The sequence below is a fragment of the Emydura macquarii genome, unplaced genomic scaffold (genome assembly GCF_026122565.2).
Source record: "Emydura macquarii macquarii isolate MOO-44397 ecotype Brisbane River unplaced genomic scaffold, CSIRO-AGI_Emac_v2 contig_67, whole genome shotgun sequence".
Classification (NCBI taxonomy): Eukaryota; Metazoa; Chordata; order Testudines; family Chelidae; genus Emydura; species Emydura macquarii.
Genome location: NW_027130204.1, coordinates 3,408,639 through 3,428,099, shown reverse-complemented (window position 1 = coordinate 3,428,099; position 19,461 = coordinate 3,408,639). Strand labels below are relative to the sequence as shown.

General features: G+C 45.3%; 1 protein-coding gene across 7 annotated transcripts in view; it reads right to left on the bottom strand.

The window, feature by feature from the left end:
- The window catches only part of SORBS1 (sorbin and SH3 domain containing 1), a 225,097-nt gene that overhangs the window by 132,444 nt on the left and 73,192 nt on the right, over window positions 1–19,461 (bottom strand). The gene's annotated exons all lie outside the window — the stretch shown is intronic.

Sequence of the window (19,461 nt, the reverse complement as noted above, 5' to 3'; positions counted from 1 at the left end):
TCTGAGCATGTGCTTATATAGCAAGCAGAGCAGTTTTAAGCACATGCTTGAATGCAGGCACATGCTTAATCTCCGTTGAATTCAATGGTGCTTTGCTGAATAAAAATGGACTGCTGAATCAGGATCCTAGAGACGAAGGGGAAAGACTGGCTTCTTGTACAATTTACCCTCTGGTTTGCTTCCAAACACTTACGGTTCAGAAACAAGTAAGGGGGAATCCTGAAAAGGCTCTGCATTCACCAGGTGATAGGTTCAGTTACTAAACTTGCTTCACTTCAGTCTAGGTTACACATTCAAAAGCAAAGTTATACACATTGCACTGAAAGGGGCTTTCTTCAGAAGACAGTCAGGGGTCACTGGTAAATGCTTACTGGCAGTCAAAAGAATGAACTTCTGAAATACAAAGAAACCCTGTTTTACGTCTGTGATCCTGCCCTGTAGCTTTCTTTATTCTGGTTGTGATTTGCATCCTTCATGGGAAAGTCTGTGGTAATGCTGTGACACTCCGAACTCACCTGCAAAGTGCAATTCCTTTGGAAAGAAAGGGATAAAGGGGGTATAAAAAGGGAATAGTGCAAACACTGAAGTAATTTTATTTATTTATCTTAGGTGCAACTGGTAAATGGGTTAAAATGTAAGAGCCTCTACTCCAAGGAAACAATAGAACCCACTGCACCGGGTGACCAGAGGTCTCAATTTTATAAGGAGAGTCCCAATGCTTGGGGCTTTTTCTTATATAGGTACCCATTACTCTCCACCCCCATCCCAATTTTTCTCACTTGCTATCTGGTCTCCCTACTGCTGCACCAATCCAAGGAGGATTATAGGATACTTCAGCTGACCTGGATGTTTTGTGGTCTCCACACAAAAGTTGGGCCTAACCTCCACTCTCCTTCCTCACAACCACCACCAATCTGCCATGCCCCAGTCAGGACCTGTTCTAGGAGCCTATCCTGGTGCTAGCCTATAATCACCACAGGACCCTCAACTGGCTTCCACAACAAAGTCCATCAGTCTGCATTGACTGTCCTGTGTCCCATTCTCAATGGCTCCTGGGTCCTCACTGAATCAGGCTGAGCAAGAGTCATTCCACATCTGAGTTGAAAGGAGCCATATAAGCATTTTGCATACTGAGCCAGGAACATCCTTGTCCCATCCCTTATATAGTCACAGCCAAGGAATACACATAGGGCTAGAGTTTCACTAGCTCCCCATTAGACCAGGATCCCACAGAAATCCCATTGATTTTGTGGGATTCTGCATTTTTGTTGCCCATAGGAGGTTCCTCAGAACTTGCCCCAAACTGACAAGGGACTTCCCAAAGAAAAAGCTAAGTATACACTGCAATCAGGGTGCTGCACTAAACCTAGACATAGGAGCAACTCCACATGCAACCACAATGTGTAAGGAGAAAATTTGGGGCTAGCTGGCAGATTTCCCAAGGAAACACATGGTGCCTTTTTAAAGTGAATTAGCTGAGAATGGTGACCTAGGAAGCCTAGGAAATTAAAGCACTGCTCTGGGCCTTTTCCAAAGCCCACTGAAGGCCATGGCAGCCTCTCTAAAGAACGACATGGACAGTTGCTTCCCCACAATGATCCATCCTAAAGGGGCAGCCGGGATTCAGCAGTGGGAAGCTGGAACCTCAGCTGTGTCATGCAGGCCCTGTGTCACCGTGGGCAAATAGGTTAGTGTCTCTGGGCCTCTGTTCTTCCCATCTGGAAAAGGGAGGGGAATAATGCCATCTCTCGAAGGTGCTTCGAGAGCTCTGGCTGGAGAGCACGAGGGAAGGCTGATCACTACTAATATCCTTGAGCTGTGTCGGAAGCCACTTCAGGGAGGCAACTCCAGGAACTCAGTTGTTGTGCTCACGCCGCGTTCAGCCTCTGCACTGAATCCAACGCAATGTGTCAACAGTTAGAAGCAGGCACGACAGGCTCCGGCTCACGAGGAATGAGACTGATTCCAGCAACTCACTTCACCAGCAGGAACTGTCAGTCCCTTGACACGTTTCAGATTCAGGCTGCTGATCCTGAACTAAAAAGTCCCGCCTGCCCTTCCTAACTCCGGGAACTAGCCAGTCCCTAACTACAGCCTTTAACGGCTCCGGTTTTGGAAACAAAAGGGAAATGGCTGGGCAGGAAACAGCTCAGCAGCTGGTCAGCAGTAAGCCTAAGAAGGGAGACATACATCCATATCCCTATTGACAGGAGACCTACCGTCATAGCGCAGCCAAATGGGTTCGAGGGCTTTGTTATTTTTCTCAAAATGACAGTGCTTGAATTTTGATTTGGAAGCAAGGGAGTAAAACGGAGAGAAAGGATGTGCACACGGACAAGTCACTTAACTCTTGATGCCTCGGTTTCCCCACAGTAAAATGGGGCTAATCATACTTTCCTCCCTCCTAGGGACATTTGTAAAGCCCTTTAAGTTCCCTTAATGAAGGGCAATGCCGAGGTGCCAAGTCATGTTATTTTACTGACGCAACTGCTGGAAATCAAAACATCCATTTCCATAAAGCTCCCTGGTGTTGTGAGATCTGAGAAGCTGGAGATCATGGCATTTTGCCATGGCAGGGATGGAGGGGGTGCAGTGCACTACCCCAGTGGGGGTCAGAGGGCTCAATTCCCCCAATGCACCAGGCCAGTGCCCATGCTACACTATCACCTGGGAGGGCACAGCCTGCTCTCCCTATCTTTGTGGGCTGGTGTGCAGGGGAGCCAATGCTTTGCCCCTTTGGGATGGCTTATGCCCCTGTGGGTGCATATAGGCAGCAGCTGGGCACTCTCAAGTGCAGAGGTGTGCTTGTCCCTGGCTCCTGTGTTGGGAGTAGGGGAGATTCCTGGCACCTGCCCCGCAGGCTGGGGGCAGCCAGTCTGAAACCAAGTTGGTTTAATAAACCTTCTTTAGAAAGCAGAAGGTGAAAGTCAGCACAAGAGTGTTGTTTATGGAGCATAGCCTGTTACGGAAACATCTTTGAACATGGATAATTATTGCCTAGAGGTTTGGAGAAGCAGCATTTGACTATGAACTGTTAGCGACAGGTGACAGTGCTGCTGGCATTTATTCTGAATTGTCGTGCAAATTGTCAGCAGCAGTCCATTACCAGCTAGAGCTCTGTTAAGAGAACAACTGTGGAAGCTGAATGCACCATTACCTACAATGCTAAATGTCAGAGCCACACAAACAGGAAGATCAGAATGCTCTTTGCCATCGGGCTATTTGACATCTTAATAGATTGCCCAAAACAAAAAAGGGTTAGCAATCCAAATGCCGATCTCTTGCAACAAGTCACTTTTTATTTTAAACGTGCTCAAACCACTGACTGACTGTATGGAATGGTGTAACCATCCAGAGCCGCGCTTGCCTCCGTCAATTTGCAGCAATGTCAGCATGATAAGTAAGGGGAAGAGGAAACATCAGAACCAAAATACTTAAGCCTTATTTAGTCTCAGTGAAAGCCGGAGTATTTCACCCTGATTTACTGCCAAGACACCACTGCTGGAGTCAGTTTCTGATGCAAATATCTATAGAAGTGAAGTGATACAACCCAGTCCTAAATAATGAGAAGCAGCTCAAAAATAGACCAGTGTGGCAAATGGAAACTATGCCATAGCAAATGACAAGTCTTTAATTCCTCACAGGACGAGTCTTGCTAGCATGGACAAAGCCCACTGTGATTCTCTTTACGATGCTAAGTGTGATGCTTATGGTAATAGTGAGACTTTGCATTTCTGTAGCACGGGCCAGCTCAGGAACTAAGCAATAAATTATGGCTTATGCACCCTTGCTATTGTGAAATAGGTGAGTTATCCCCATTTCAGTGATGGAGAAACGGAGGCAGGAGGAGATGAAGTGACTTGTTCAAAGATCTCATGACAACTCATTGGCAGAGCTGTGAGTTGAACTCAGCTCTCAGTCATTTACTCTATCCACTAGAGAATGCTGCCATCCTTGATGAGAAGAGGAATTCTTTATAGTTAGTGAACTCTCTAGGCTAGAGGATCTCTTCCTCTATGGACCCAGCACAGCTTTGGGTTTCACGTGTACAAACTGGACAGGGACGCAAGGATTTGATTAACATCCTGAGAGAGTGGTTAGATGCCCTTCAACCAAGGCACTCTCTGAACGTGCCTTCAGAAGGGTATATACACAACATGATAAAGGGACAAGATATAGTCATCGCTCCACTACATCATTAGCTTGAATCTAGACCTGGAGTGCTCGAGTGTCATCCCCATGTAACGGCTGCTTGATGTCCCACGTGAAACGAGTCAGTTAGTTATCTCAGTCCAATTTACTGTGGAAAGGAACCCAGGCCATATACAACATAAACCCCCTTCCACCAAAAATGGTCCCTAATTTGGCAGAGATACCAGGGCTTGAGACACAGCGCAAACCTCCTAGCAAGGCAGGGCCAGGTCAGGGTGAAGCAGCTATGTGGGGAAGCTCGCACTGCCACCTCTCATATTGACTTCAGTCTTCCTAGGCAGTCAGTCTGACACCTCATTCAGCACTAAAGGAATGGAAACAGTGATTGTGAGGGGCCATGATGTGCTTTCTTTTTCAGTCCACCGAATAAACACCGAATTCCAGCTCTGGCAGAGAGGCAGGTAACCGGGTCTCTCTCAGAGCAGCATTTGCTAAGAAACCTCCCAGGTGCAGGCAAATAATTGCCCTCTTTTCCACTGGTAAGCGTGCTTCTTTTGGATATGACAAAGTCAGCCTTCCATCCTGAAAAACACTTATACATACACTTCATTCAGTAGTTCCACTGAAGTAAATGGGAATACGCATGGGTGTCAAGTTAAGCACATGAGTGTGCACAGGACCTGGGCCATATATATATATAGAGAGACTGATTCAACAAAACACTTAAGTATGTGCTTAAGTCTATCTGTATTAAGCAAAGCATTTAAGCACATGCTTACTTTTAAGTGGACTTCTCCCTTGCCAAGTGGTATTTGCATGAGCACACCCACCCTGCACGATGGGATTGCTTTGCCCAAATGATCCCCTTGGCTGGTGCTGGGTTACAAATCACTTGAATGTTAAATGCAGAGGTAATGAAATGTTGTTCCTCTGGTTGTCTGAGCAAAGGGCAGCAGAACTGCTCTAATGGAAGGGTCACTATCATCTGAACAGAACTGGCTAAGCTGCTCAGATGCCAGAGCCCAGTGAAGGTTGATGGGGGATGGGGAGGGGACAAGTAGTCCTACCTGGAAGTGAGGGCTTTGCCTATGAGCCCCAGGCATGGTTTAGCACCCCCACTCCCAACTGTTCATTAAGATTCTCTTAGGAATCCTGTTTCATTAACTGAAATCACCTAGGGAGGGACAGCGCCCCCCCCCCCCCTCGCTTCAGCTCTGAGGTACACCCACTAAGCACTGAAATAACTGAGAGCTGGGTGGACTCTGAAGGGACCTACCCGCAGGGGTCATAGCAGAAAAGCAGGTGGTAGCAGAAGGTGATAGGGTACAGCAAAGTGGTTGGCAGGGCAGCTAGCAGGCAACTGGTTGAGCGGCCAGTGGAACAAAGAGCTGCCAGCAGCGCGGCTGGCGGAAGGGCCGGCAGGGCGGCTGGAACACAGCAGCCGGAGAGTGGCACTAGCAAGGTGCCTTCTTTCCCCTAGTTGGGGTGGCAGGTGAACTCTGCAGCTGCACCTCTAGACTCTGGGTCTGCCCTGACTAAGGACAATGCCTGTGAGTGGGGGCTGTGAAGGAACTTCTTGTTGCTGGACTTAAGGATCTGAAGCAAAAGGAAACTGCCCCACATATTCTCGGATGGGTGTTTTGTTCTTGGTTTTATGCATGTGAATCCTGCTTGCAGCATTTTCCCATGTTAATGCTGGATTCCTTTCTCCCTTTTTATTAAAAGTTTCTTTTCTATACTCAGTCTCTGTGCTTGCGAGAGGGGCAGTATTGCCTCTAGAGGCACCCAGCGGGTGGTGTGTGATTGTCCCAGGGTACTGGGTGGGGGCTCGAGCCAGTTTTGTGCTGTATTGTTGAAAGGAACCCCTATGTATTGAACCCAACCCTTGTTGCTGCCGACTCTGACTGGCAGAAGGGCTACACGTAAGTACTTTGTTGAACTGGAGCCACAGTCACTTCACGGAATCAAGATCTACGAATGGCAACCAAAACTGAAAAACATCTCGGTTCTTCCATGTTGCGTTAAACACACAGGTACCAAACCAGCATCTGGAAAAATACCAACCTGAAGACAAAATAAGTACAGAGAAGGCTGGACATTTAGCAGGGGAATAGCACATAGAGAGTCTTCCTTTAGTAATGTACTAAAATATTATTTATGGGCAATATTGTAAGCTCTTTGGGCCATGAAGCAATCAGTTATTATATATCTAGTCGGTGCCTAGCATGGTGAGGCTCCAGCCAGCTGTGTTCCTGAGGCACAATAACCACCACAACACTAATGGAGATTTCTCAGTATGAAGGAAAAGTTTGTGTGTTAATTGTAGGGACCTGAAGAAGTCATAATGGGCATCTGCTACAGAGCTTGGAACCACAGCAAAGAAAGAGATTGATTAGACAGAAATTTATCACAAGAAATGAATAGCCACATCCCAAGTCAGGATAGCCATAGGGTCTTCTGTTACCTGGATAGCCTCTGGGAAACTCGCCCTAGGAAACGTAAAGCAATCACGGATTTTCTGAAATGCATTGCTCTGAAATGCATTTGACATGTGTATGGCTCTGAAATACATTGCACTTGCTCACTGATAAACTAAAACTATATTTAGTGTAAAGTTGGTTCATATAGGTCAGGCTGCTCTGGGCACTGCCTTTCCACCAAGAACTCCATAGTGGTTCCCCGTCTTGGCCTTCACCAGTTCTAGGAGTATTTTCCCCAGCAATCTCAAACCACACAGATCTTTCTTTAAAAAAAAAAAAAAGGGTTTTATTGGGACAGAGAACGGGGGGTGGGGGGGAGTCACATCAGAACCACATAGACTGTGTTTACACACCAGTTTTTCTTCTCAGAATTTCCCAGGCAGGCTACTCCTGTCTCAGCTCCACTGTGCTAGCCACAATGGTGGTGCTAATGTTGGCCGACTGTTATCTACCCTGAGCAGAACAGGTCTAGATGATGCGGTGGTTAAAAGGCTGGTGGCCATCAATGCCCTTCTGCACACTAGTGCTTGCTAGCATTGCCATTGCCGGTGGAGCTGAGCCAGTGTTAGCAGCAGTGGGAAATGCTAGTCAAAAGGGTAACATTTTCAAAAGTGCCTTGGTGACTTTCACTGAGACATAGGCTCCAAGTGTCTAAGCCACTTGAAAATGGGGGTTCGGCTCTTTGCCGCTTTTGAAAGTTTTAGCCAAAATCTAGTGTAGATTCAGTCAAACTTAATCTAGACAGGTACAGGCTCAGGGAAATAATATGCTCTCTCATGGTCCAACTAGTTCTCCCTTATTGACAAGCTCAGACTGACCTGTCAGTCTTTTAGATCCAATCCCGGAAGGATCTCCATTGACCTCTTCTTAGCAGAGAGATTCCTACCTCAACCCTTCCTACCTCAAACAATTATACTCCCATAAGGGCTAAACTCAATGTCCTGTCCAAATCCTATAACGACTAATTATTCTGTCTAAGATAATTCCCCCTGGAAATTTCACTGAGCAAAAGTATTTTTGGCTTCCTGTCCTAGAAACTGTTATGTTTTGTTTGCTTTGCACTGTTATGGCCTGAGTCAAAGCCCAATGAAGTCCACAGGAGTCTGTCTGTTAATAACAGTGATCAGGCCCTTAAACAGAAACTGTGCTTTGCCCCAGAGGTGGCTGAATTTTAGTGGTGGATGAAGTGATCCCTGGGGATAGTTTGTAAAGTCCTTGCAGAATCTTTGTGGTGAAAGGCACAATCGGGGATTGTTAGGTGCCTAACTTCCACTGACCATCAAAAAGTACAGCCTCCTTAAATGTAGGACCCCCAGAATCAGGACTGTTTTACCTAACCCTCCGTCAATTCCCCCTCGCCCCCCCCAAATCAACAAAAAAGCCAAAGTTCTGTCCTGGTTCAAACTGACAAAGTCTCAGACCAGAATTGCCAAATTTGATTTACAACTTTCCGCATGCAAAAAGGTAAAGTTTCACTCTCAATGACAATTTACATCCTGTATACCTGAAATGTTCATGGCATGAAACTCTTGGCTTATCCTTTTGTTTTTAAACTGGAATTTGCTGCAGCTGCAGGTTTATTTTATTTTATTTTTTATGACCCAATATATTTCCTGCCTTCTTCCCATCAATGCACTGACTCAGAAATGATCAACAGCGCCTAGGTTTTCCCATAGAAATTTTGGAAAATGTGGATTGCAAATTAACACACGCTGCAAGGCTGTCTACATTATAACTCTTAATCAGTCACACACTGGGATCTAAATATGGTTCTATCCACACACAACATTGGTGATACACCATTGGCCAATAACCATGAAGCACAGCCTAGGCTGGCAAACGGTCGTCTCTCTGTAACCAGGTCATAACCCGCAGACAGGTACTCCTAACCACGTTTATCTATAGGGAGTTTGCCAGTCTTCCTTCTTTCTACCTCTCTTTGCAATTGGCCTTCCCAAAGTGCTTTATTCCATGAGTTGTCCTGAAGATGCCCTATCTCCTGCAGAGGCACAATGGAGTAGCTGCCCAGATTTTGCCCTGCACATGCATCAGTGTGGCCACACACACAGTCGACAAATGGTTGTGTTTTGTAAAATAAGTTGTTTGGATCCAGCTCAACCACATTTGTTGTAACCACAATAGATGAAGAAGTCCAGATTCCAAGCATGGCAGTATTTATAGCAAAGACAAGGTCAGTGCAGAACATTTGGCAGAAGCAATATGACTAAAATGCCAGAGGGGATGGCTCAATGGTCTGGACATTAGGTCTGGAACACTGAACTCCCTGAAAATCAGAGTATCAAAGCCCAGCAAAGCTGACTCAGCTCTTTATATTCCCAAGACATATACATTGTGTTCCACACAGGTTACTGTGTGAGTATTCAAATGAGACCCCGGAAACCCAGCATCCCCGTCTGTTCTGACATTAAAGATCCCATGGCCCTTGCAGCGGAGCAGGGGTTTGCCCTAGTTTTCTTACATGAAATTTGCACTCCCCGGACTGCCTGGCCTGGCCACTGCCTTCAGTCCCAAGAAGTGGCTGCATTCCAGTGGGGCTCTGTAGTTTGGGACCGGATGAATTATATTAATTGTAAAATATCATTGTTGATAAAATGTAATGCCTTTAATATGAGATACTTTCCAACAGGCTGCATGGCAAGTCAGAGACTGCACAGGAGTTCTCTCTGCTGGAGTTATTTAGAGCTCTACGCATTTATTGGAAAAGTGCTGAATTACTCAATTCCAGCCTGTTTTACTGCTCCCAAGTTGTCAAACCACTGTGGGCTTTTTTTGTTGTATATTATCTTGCTCTTCAGAAATAGTCAATGTTATTAGCTGTATTTAATCTGCTCTAGTGGACTCATTTATTCCAGTGTTAATAGAGATAGAATACCCCACAAAGAGAAGGAAATATAGATAAAGTCCAGGCAAGATTTATGTATCTTTATTGATCCCTAGCTCTGCCTATAATTTGCACAGAGTGGAAATGAAATCAGACATTTACTCAAGCTGCATTTCAGATCAATGTTACACCTTTGTGCCACAATTATTGACCGGCTGAAAAGGCAGAAGATCTGCACATTCTGTGTTTCAGGACAGGCCCACCCTACTGACCTCCCTCATCCTCTGCCCCGACACACACAAAGAATGGCCATGCCATGTCACTTGTTTACAACCTGATCTCGCAAGCTTGGACCCAGGCAAACAGCCCTTCCGTGCATAAGCCCACTGACTACTCCTGTGAGAAAAGAATAAGGTCATTTGTTAGTTGTGTGAGGAGACCAGAACAATATTAACCTACATCTAATATAGTGGTCTCTTTATTTATCAAACAACTGTCTCCGATCAAATAACAAGAAAGTCTTAAAATATATTTTTTAATTTACTCCCTCCAAAACTTTAATGCAAATTGAGAAACATTACCCTGAGATACATTGTAGAGTATTAATTTAAGCTTCAGTCTGTCAACAGTGTGGGGGGAGGGGTGGGGAAGACTGTTAATTTCTGTAACAAAATGCTCCATTGTCAATCTGCAAAATGCAAGTGGCATTTCGAGAGAGATCCCTATGTCCTTGTGAACTTTAACAAGGATCCGTTACAAAATGCCAGAGGCAATTGGTAGATTGTTATAATGTTATGACAGAATGTAATTGGCTCCCATTAATAGTCTTGTGATCTATAGCACAGTTAACACAAGACAGAATATCACTCAGAATGATGCATTCTAGTACATCAGCAATACACATGGCATCTTGGGTTCCTATATTAATCTTCAATACTTGCGTCTGATTAATAAAACTAAATCACTCCATCTGGTAGAGTTCCTCAGAGGGATATAAAATATCTTATGGATTCTTCACTGAACAGCTAATAAATTAGTTCAACTCACTGACATGAGTTGGCACTTACATAGCATTGGAGATCTACAGGTATGTTGCCAACAAGAGGAAGATTAGGGAAAGTGTGGGCCCCTTAGAGAATGAGGGAGGCAACCTAGTGACAGAGGATGTGGAGAAAGCTGAGGTACTCAATGCCTTTTTTGCCTCTGTTTTCACAGACAAGATCAGCTCCCAGACTGCTTCACTGGGTGGCACAGAATGGGAAGGAGGCGAACATTCCGCAGTGCTGAAGGAACAGGTCCAAGACTATTTAGAAGGATTGGACATACACAAGTCCATGGGACCGGATGCAATGCACCCGAGGGTGCTGAGGGAGTTGGCTGAGGTGATTTCAGAGCCATTGGCTATTATCTTTGAAAGCTCGTGGCAACAGGGTGAGGTCCCTGATGACTGGAAAAAAGCAAATATAGTGCCCATCTTCAAAAAAGGGAGGAAAGAGGATCCAGGGAACTACAGACTGGTCAGCCTCACTTCAATCCCTGGAAAAATCATAGAGCAGGTCCTTAAGGAATCCATTTTAAGGCATTTGGAAGAGAGGAAGGTGATCAGGAACAGTCAACACGGATTCACCAAGGGAAAGTCATGCCTGACCAACCTGATTGCTTTTTATGATGAGGTGACTGGATCTGTGGATGTAGGGAAAGCGGTGGATGTGATATACCTTGACTTTAGCAAAGCTTTTGATACTGTCTCTCACAGTATTCTTATCAGCAAGTTAAAGAAGTATGGGGTGGATGAATGGACTATAAAATGGATAGAGAACTGGCTAGAGCATAGGGCTCAACGAGTAGTGAACAATGGCTCCATGTCTAGCTGGCAACCAGTCACAAGCGGAGTGCCCCAAGGGTTGGTCCTGTGGCCGGTTTTGTTCAACATTTTCATTAATGATCTAGAAGATGGGGTAGATTGCACCTTCAGCAAGTTTGCGGATGACACTAAGCTGGGGGAAGTGGTAGATACCCTGGAAGGTAGGGATAGGATACAGAAGGACCTAAACAAACTGGAGGATTGGGCCAAAAGAAATCTACTGAAGTTCAACAAAGAAAAGTGCAGAGTCCTCCACTTAGGAAGGAAGAATCCCATGCTCAGCTATAGACTGGGGACCGACGAGCTGGGCAGCAGTTCTGCAGAAAAGGACCTGGGGGTAACAGTGGATAAAAAGCTGGATATGAGTCAGCAGTGTGCCCTGGTTGTCAAGAAGGCTAATAGCATATTGGGCTGCATTAGGAGGAGCATTGCCAGCAGGTCATGGGAAGTGATTATTCCCCTCTATTCGGCATTGGTAAGGCCGCATTTAGAGTATTGTGTTCAGTTTTGGGCCGCCCACTACAAAAAGGATGTAGACAAGTTGGAGAGAGTACAGCGGAGGGCAACAAAAATGATTAGGGGGCTGGAGCACAGGACTTATGAGGAAAAGCTAAGGAAACTGGGCTTGCTTAGTCTGCAAAAGAGAAGAATGAGGAGGGATTTGATAGCAGCCTTTAACTACCTGAAAGGGGGTTCCAGGGAGGATGGGGCTAGGCTGTTCTCGGTGGTGGCAGATGACAGAACAAGGAGCAATGGTCTCAAGTTGCAGTTGGGGAGGTCTAGGTTGGACTTTAGGAAAAAGTTTTTCACTAGGAGGGTGGTGAAGCACTGGAATGGGTTACCTAGGGAGGTGGTGGAATCTCCATCTTTAGAGGTTTTTAAGCTGAGGCTTGACAAAGCCCTGGCTGGGATGATATAGCTGAGGTTAGTCCTGCTTTGAGCAGGGGGTTGGACTAGATGACCTCCTGAGGTCCCTTCCAACTCTAATATTCTATGATTCTATGATCTTCAAAGGGTTGTACAAAAATTCATTAATCCTCGCCACAGCCGTAGGAGGTAGGTAGGCATTATTAGCCCCATTTTACAGATCGGGAAATAGACACACACAAGATGGGACTCCAGAGTTGTAACCAACTGGGCCCACTGAAGTACTGATAGAAATCCCAGGGCCTGACTCTCATTTGAACTGAGGCTCCTTAATACCAGTCTGGCAGTGTAAAGGGCCCAACTTCAAGGGTCCTTTTGTGGCCTGAGTGTAAATCAGAATTAGAACTCCACTGATTTCAGTTTGGTCAATGCTGTGTGCTGTAGAAAACCGCACCCCAAGTGGCTAAGTGACTTACCCGGGGCCAGCATTCAGATTCAGAAGTTCCTGCCCGACATTAACAAGCTCTAGACCACATTCCCTTCCCTAAGGATTTAGGGAATGCTATTATCTCTGGCAACTGCATGTGAATTTTGCAGGATTTTATTTTGCAGGATTTTTTTACATATAAACATGAAGATTCAATAAGTCATGAGACGGTCAGAGCTTAGAAATGTCTGCTGACTTTTCATACTAGCATGATCAATAGTAAGTGCTGCACATACTAAGCTGTTGTAAGCAGATAAATGGATAAAAGTGCAAGCCAACTGGGTCCATCATACAAAGTCAATTATATTAACCCAGTTATTGCACCAGGAGGTGAGTAGGGAGACAGCAGTGAAGCACGGCGAAAAGACCCTGGGAGGCCTGGGAAGCCATGGGAGAATAGTGAGAAGGTTGAAGGAGCCCCATGAAATTACAGATGGAGATATGCCCATCTTTCTGGCTTTCCCTGACCTGAGTGTCGGGGGAGGCTGGCTTCTAGCTGTCTAGGTATTTACACCACCCTAATCAGCATGGAAGATCTGAGCATGCTTTAATCGCCATAAACAGAAATCACTGATTTTAATTAGCTTCCTCTCCCCCCAGCAGGATGTTTAGGGAGAGGCTCGTCTGTGAATATATTCAGTAATTGCCACAGCAACTTGCATAAGAGAACTGAGAGGCTATTGAAGAAAGCCACATGAGTTTGTCTGAAACGATATAGTTTAAATATGACTCTTCAGTGGCTACACTTTACCCTTGTATGGAAGTTTTTCAAAGCTTGAGTCATTAAATTCTACTGAGACTAAAAACTTGGCAAATAGGAAAGTAAAAACTTGGCAAATACTGCTCTGTAGCAAACTGCCCCCTTCCTCCCATTAATGTTATAGATGAACTACCATGTGTATGCAGGAGGTGATTCTGGTTTTTTAGACAAGTCCATAAACTTAAATCATTTCCAGCATACCCCAAAGCAGTGAGAACACAAATTATCACATCGAAAAAATGTGGGAAACTTTTTGATCTTATTAAAAAGCCATTGAAAGTGGTAGCGTTGTGTGTTATCTACAGATGAACTTCCTGCCAAATGTTCCACCCCCTGCCAAACCCGTGGTATTTTTGGACGGTTTCTTGTTTACAAACCCTCAGCCGCAGCGTGTGGGGAACACTGATGTTTTCCCATTTATAGGAGTAGCTGATCACATGAAAAACCCTAGTAGATTTTAAAGTCACACTTCTCTCTTAAAGCGCATGCCCTACTGGGGAGAACATTTATGGCAGGTTTCCTCTTCCCTATGAAAAGCAGACATTTTTGAGTAAACAACACTTTGAGGAATGATGCAGGATGTATTAAATATTGTGTGGGAACTTGAACAAGGACATGACATCATCTGCTGTCTCCAGTGCAAGCATGTGGGACTAAACAGGGCCAATTTCCTGTTCTTGATTATACTATTAAGGTATTTAAACAAGCTATAATAGGCAAAAAAACATTGTCAATGGGCTTATGTATTTTTTTAAATTCATCTATCCTCAGATTTACTAATGAAATAATTGTGCTGGAGCCCATGTAAAAAGCAGACTTGCTGGTGAGGATTGGATTTCAAATCCTTTAATATATTCCCGGGGCATACACAGGAATGAAAATTTGGCTGCTTTTGGAGGGGCACATTGGAGGGACTCGCCCTCCTCCCCCCCATGGTCCTGGGACCAGAGGTGTTCTGTGCCCCTACCAATTATTGGGCGGGGTTGCCCCCACTTGTGCACACCCCTGTATTTCCCCAAATGCTGCTGGCAGTGCGAAGCATTGCAAAATGAATGTGATTAAAGATGGTGTAATGATAATTCTCGAAGGCCGGGGATTTTCAAAGGAGTCTATGGGGCAGTGGGACCTACTGGATGGGACACTGGGCTGGGACTCAGGAGATGTTCCTGGCTCTGCCACTCAGGAGGGTGGAAGCTCCTTGTGCTTGGGGGGCAGAGGGATAGCAGGGGGAATGAGGGGCGTGACTAAGACAGGGCAGGAAAGACAGGGCCAGCTCCCGGCCGTGAAGGGGAATCTCAGGAGTTCCTACAGTTGTTCTTGTGATAGTTCCTGGCCAGCTGCTGGCCCATGCGCTCTGGTCCCTGAAGCCCTCCTTGGCAGCTGGCATCTGGGCACCAATGCCTCCCCTCCTCCATCAGGTGCCAGTACCTTGTCCCATCCCCCACCCCAGCTTGGCAGTTAGCGCATATGCTCCTCCCCCTCCCCCTGCAGGGGGTCTCCACTGGGACCCATGGTGGCTTGAATGCAGAACCGGACTGGGTTGGGGAGCCCTACCTGCTCCCTGGTGGCTGGTCTGATCTTGTGCACTAAGGTGGCCGTTCCAGCCCCTCTGGGTCCTGCTCTTGTTTTCCCCCCTTTACACACGTGCGGGGGGGTGCGTGGGTGGGAAACATATCTAGGCCCACTCACACCACGGTGGGAGCAGAAAATATTGGAGTGATGGAAACCTAGATCTGCCCCCCCTTGCAATGTTTTCATTGCAGAGTGCTAGACTTCACCCACCCCCCCAGTTCCACTGCCACTGCTGCCACTGACGTGCTGGGTAACCTGGGCAAGTCACGGTCCCTCTGTGACTCAGTTTTCCCATCTGTAGAATGGGGATAATAATACTGACCTCCTTTGTAAAGTGCTTTGAGATCTACTGATGAAACACACTATATAAAAGCAAGGTATTGATTAGCATTATTAGGGAGTCAGACACCCAACTCCCCTTGAATTTCCATGGGAGTGGAGCACCTAACTCCCTACGTCACTTTGAAAGTCTCAATCTAAATCTATTATGATCTGACCACACAAGCACTTTTCAAGCATCTTTGAATCACAACCCCAATAGCAAGGTGAACATCAGTTATCAACACTGTGGCCAGATACCACTCTCATTTACTCCAGTGTCAATCCAGAGTAACGCTGCTGACTTCAAATGGAATTTTAGTTACCGCAATGTAAACCCAAACAACGGCCCTGATTTTGCACCCTGGTCTGCGTAGGTCCTTGCACCACTTCACCAGGAGAGAGGCTATCCTCACCCAGTTACAGAATCAGGGCCTATTATTCAGACACAAAGACCTGCATCACTAAGGATTCCCAAGTCCATCCTGCTTTCAAATATCAGCATTCATTATTTTAATTCTTGCATCTCTTCCCCTCCCCTTCTGCAGCCTTCAACTTGAGATAGCATTGGAGGGAAAGGAGAGAGAAGCACACCAAAAAGTGTCAGTTAAACTTCATGAGAAAACAATACCTTCATTTTCAGCTCGTATTTCTTGTCCAGAAAAAGATATCTAATTGAAGACAGATAATGTTCTGCTCTTTAAGGCTTGGAGAAAATCAGTTTTCTATATTCATTAAAGTGACAAATCATGGAGAACTTCCCATTTTCAAACAGTTATACATAGAACATACTGGATTTTCTGTTTTACTGTGCCTCCTTTTCTTACCACGAAGAACACTATTGATTTGCTCCGACTGCTTTATTTGCCTTCATCCTACACCACCCTTTTTTCTGCCATCACAATTGATTGTCATGGGAATGATTATTATAGCACACAGAAAAGATCAGGATGCTGAGTGAGACCTAAGCATTCAAAGAATTTTTAAACAGACAGCAAAGGTGACCTCCGCATTGAGATGAGCGTAGATTTGATTCCAGACAGCACCCAGGCTACTGGGAGGGTATTGATTTGCCACAGAACTATGGTTCAGAGGCCTATTTAAGCTTCATGAAAGCCTATTAAGTCCTTTTGGAGTTCTGAAAGATTCCTAGAAGCCCTGAATGCACAATTCTTGGAAGTCAGATACCAACCAGGCTGGTGGTTATATGGGCTTTCTTGTATTGTAGGACATCCCTGAATTTGGTATTCTGGGTTCTGGGGAGTCTTTAGAGAATCCAGATGGAACCAGCTGATTTTAATGAGGTCTAAAAATAATTTTTTAGACAAGTTCAAACTTATTCATGTGCTAAATATCACTTCAGCTTGCTCATAAGGGCACATAAATCTCTACTTCTCTCCACTGCTGTTCACCTTTTAAAAAACCAAAGATCCCATTTTTATTAATTCCTGGTAATAGAGACAAGCAGGAAAACATACTATGGATGAACAACGCTTTCTAAATAGACCTTTCAGAGGGACTTCAAGCAGCGGATCAATAGTTAGGACACACAGGAGGCTATTGCAGCCTGAAGAAGCCTGTCTGAATGATTATTATTTATATCACAGTAGAGCATTGGGCTTCCTTGTGCTGGGGACTATGTAAAGACATTGAAGAGACAGTCGCTGCCCGGAATAATGTACCATCTAACCAGCCCAGACAGATGGAGGAAGCATTAGTACCTGTCTTACAAATGGGGAATCGAGGCCTGGAGAGAAAATTACTTGCCTGAGGTCGTACAGGAAGTCTGTAGCAAAACTGGGAAATAAACCCAGAGCTCCTGAGTCCCAGCCCAGTGCCTTAGCCACAGGGTTATCCTTCCTTCTTGTCACAGGGTGGGGGCTGGCCCTTTCCTTTCAGGGAGCTAGGCTCAGCCCCAGTTGTGCCCAGTGATCAGCCTCCCAGGGATGGGTTCGGGCTTGCGACGGCATTAACATAATGACAGCAGCCAGGAGGTGATATTGTCTAGAAGAAGCGGCATGTGCAATCACTGAGGAGGGGACCTGCACTGCAGGGACTGGAAGGATCCCCTGCAGAAGAGCCAGGTGGGTGGCAGGATGTGCTGGGAGGGCCAGAGAGAAGGCCTAGGAAACAACCAGAAATGGCTGAGGTATGACCAGGGCTTGGAAAGAGCTGCAGGAGCCCTCGTCACAAACACCCAGGGCTGGAGTGGGACTGGCAGAGGTCCATTACCCAGACGGAGCTGGGGACTGAACTCCTGATACTTGAACAATAGGAGAGGCCCGAGGAAGGGATGAAATGGACTTGCCAAGCCCTGACAGCGGTGTTAGCCCTCCTCTAGAGCTCCCCCTAACAAGGGGACCCTGAGTGAGGGCGAAGAGCTGAAAAGACTCTTTGTTTTCTTGGACTTTCCGTTTCTGCTAGGAAGGGCAGACTTTATGATTTAGCCCTCTGACCAAATCGTGCAGCAGTTGTAGAATCTGCCTGTGTGAGAGGAAACTGAGGCACAGAGTCACCTGGCCTAACTCAGATCAATCTCAGTGGTGAGAAAAAGGGATCAGTGCATTTTCAGGCGCATGTACCCAGTAAAACCCTCAGAGTGAAACCCTTTTTCATTTTGAACCAGCTAGCTCACGATGAGATATTTTCAATGATAAATAACAGAAATTAAGGCTTTATTGATTTAAGAATGGAAACAAATCAAGCGTGCATATTAAAAATACCTAATGGAAACATTCAGAGCAAAGGCAGTCATGAAATACACGGGGGTGAGATCCTTAGCTGAAATCCAGATACACATGAATGCAAAAGCAGCTTTTGCAGCTCCATTGTGCAGCTTTTTGATCCTTGAACCAAGGTAATGTAGGCTTTATTTTCACTACAAAAAAAGGCTTGCTCTTAACTCATGGTAAAATCCTAGTGAAGATTAGGAAGTTTGTAGCTTCCACATGAGTTAGCACGTTGCATTAAAGCCTATCGGGGAATCTGGGGTTTAACTTGATCTGCTAACATTCATGAAAACAACAAACTGCCTCACATTACTGTGAGTTAGCTAAACAAGGGAAGAACGCTTACTTTTTCCTAGCAAAGAGAAAGCCTCAGAGCAGCCTCAGGGCTGCTCTGTGTAACACATGGTGCCTATGATCCCAAGGAGCTATTCCAGCCCCTGAGAATTTCTGGACTGCAAAGTCAGGATGGCCATGCCAAAGTAGGAGCTGGGAACGGGTGGCCATGTGAGCTCTATGCAACCCAAAGATGGGGGAAATCTTACCTGGGCAGATCCACCAGGCCAGCTCAGAGTATTTCTCTAATTTCAGAGTAAATGAAGGTATTAAACAAAAAGCACATAAATGATTTTAAACCCTAAGAGCCAAACCTCTACTTAGTCACACTGATGTAAATCAATAAATCTGGAATCACTGAGTCAGAGGAGTTATTTAGGATGTAACCAAGAGCAGAATCCAGCTTTAATACTCCTTAAATAATTTAACCTGCTATGAGTGATAGACGTGAGTTGTCAAGTTTGGGGCTGGTCATCAGTGATTCAGGGCAGAGCTGTGAAGTTCAGAACTAGATCTGAAGTTCAAGGATGTTTGGATCCCTGATTTGGTTTCAGTCTCTATTTTCTACCAATTTAGTACAGTAACTTTAGCAAAACATTTGAAAAACAATTGACTTTTAAATGGCTACAAATTGACCTCATCTTGCTTCCCCTTGTACAATATTTCTCAGAGGCAAACGCTGTTATCTAGTTTGTAAATAGTAAGGTTTCAGAAACATACATTCCCTTCTATTGCTAATGATTAACTTGTATTTGTAATTACATACAAAGGGGACCCGTTGTACTTTTGATTTGTGGAGGTTCATTTACGGAAATTAACTAACAGAGCTGCCTTTTTGAAATGGCATCAACCAGGAATGTAGTTCTAACAAAGTCTTTCAGCAGACCATTAAAAAAAAACAAAAACAAAAAAAAAAAAAAAAACCTGCTACAAGAATCCTCCAGCAAAATGTAACTGTAGATTTTTTGGGCTGCTTCCCAGTATTCTAGGGGGAATTCTGCTATTTGCTGAGTTTAGCGAATGCAATGTAGCACTGAAGGAAAACCAGCAAAAAAGG